We start from the raw sequence: 1,734 nt of genomic DNA, 5'->3' as shown, positions 1-1,734 counted from the left end.
TTTTTTTTTTTTTTTTTTTTTTTTTGGCCAGAGTGTAACTTGCATGGCTTTTAGTCCAATTTTCAAAAGAGCCTTATTCCCAATGAGACCATGGAAATCTGGATTTTAAACTTTTATTCTCATTGACATTTTTTGGGGGGTACCAGGGATTGAACTTGGGTCCTTGTGCTTGCGAGGCAGGTGCTGGAACCACTGAGCTAAATCCTGGCCCCTCGACATTTTGATTTTCAGAATTTTGTCTAGAGTCACTCATCAGGCTCTGCTTACAGCATTCTAGGGCTTCTCTAGCCTGATTTTCCAACCTTTTCTAAATTCTTCCTGTAAACAAGTTCCAAAGGCTTTTAAACTACATGGTCAGATATAGTAACAGTAATGATCCTACTTTTTTTTTTTTTTTTAGGACAATCATACAGGACCACTTTTTTCAAGGTATATACAGTGTAATGAGTATTAGCATTTCAAATACACAATCTGTTCAGTGAGTATTCACTGGTATGGTGAAAGCTTGAATCTTAAAACACTTTTCTACCCAAAGGTTAGTTAGAGTCAATAATGGCATACAGCCACTTACTATAAAGTGAGCTTATTGCTAATAACTTTATAAAATTTATTCCCAATATTTGATGTTACAAACTTTAGGGTCTTTGAGATATGCAGGATCCTTGTACGTAACTGGGGATAAAACTCATTATTTGAGCTCTCTTAATTGCTTTTGAAACTGCTTTTTGTTTCTTCCCACAAAGACCTGTTATATGCCTCCCATGAATGCATCCAGTATATGGAGAAATAAACTGGGACAAAAGCTGCACATTAAAATCTACACATTTCCCACACAAGATACACTTCTTAAGAGATTCCTTATGAGGATTTTCCATTTTAACAGGCAGGTTTTCATTGCTGGTTACCTGTTAATACTGTGAACAACCTCTTCTCCATAGCACTGTGTGAGTTTCAGAATCTGTGAGGCAGACAGCAGCTGTTACCCAGTATGTCAACTTCTTCCTTCCTAGACCACTGCAAACAGTGATCACAGCAGCCATGGTTCCATGTCCTTCCATAACACATCTTAATTTTTTATTTCCCTTCCTCACCTCTGATTGTTTCTTGAGCTCAGCTAATGCTCAGATGTTGTGGACTGCTGTCTGATGAGAAATTGGTTAAGTTCATTCCCTGTGAAGGGGAGCAACCACTTTGGGAAGTTGAATCCATTTTTGGAATCTGGAAGGTTCAGCAAGTTGAATTTTGGCAGAGATTTTGGCTTCCCCATCTCAAAAGCGTAGCTATAAGCTCAGGGTTACCTCCTGTTTAGGCAGTGGGACTACAGGTCTGACACATTCCGCCCTCTCCCTGGGAACCTTCTAGGGGATGTGACATGACTGTCAGGGTCTCTGATTGCTGTGTAGAGCTGCCTGTCCTTTTGTTTTTTTAGACATGGTCTCATTATGTAGCCCAGGCTGACCTTGATCTTGTGTCAGTCCTCCTGCCTCAGCATCCCAAGTGCTGGGATTACTAGGGTTCACTGCCATGCCTGGCTCTGGGCCCTTGTTTTCTGAAGATGAGCTGGCCCATCTGGGGATTTGAGGTCAGCAATGGGCAGCTCAATGCTGGGTCCTGCTCACCAGTCAGCCTCCTGTCCATACCTCAGACATGCAGAGCTGGCAGGGGGTGTCCTTGCCCCTGAGCACGTTGGATGGCAGCAGGGTGGAGTCCAGGGAGCACAGGACTACTGACCCC

The 1,734-nt window shown here is 42.6% G+C and overlaps 1 pseudogene; it reads right to left on the bottom strand.

Moving 5' to 3' along the window:
* Positions 1-688: 688 nt before the first annotated feature.
* On the bottom strand, positions 689-1,040 carry LOC104868002 (annotated as a pseudogene).
* Between the last annotated feature and the right edge of the window lie 694 nt (positions 1,041-1,734).

This window comes from Fukomys damarensis, unplaced genomic scaffold (assembly GCF_012274545.1).
Source record: "Fukomys damarensis isolate Sample0158 unplaced genomic scaffold, DMR_v1.0_HiC HiC_scaffold_17, whole genome shotgun sequence".
Lineage (NCBI taxonomy): Eukaryota > Metazoa > Chordata > Mammalia > Rodentia > Bathyergidae > Fukomys > Fukomys damarensis.
Note: the sequence above shows the minus strand (reverse complement) of the source record. Positions and strands in the feature narration are given on the sequence as shown.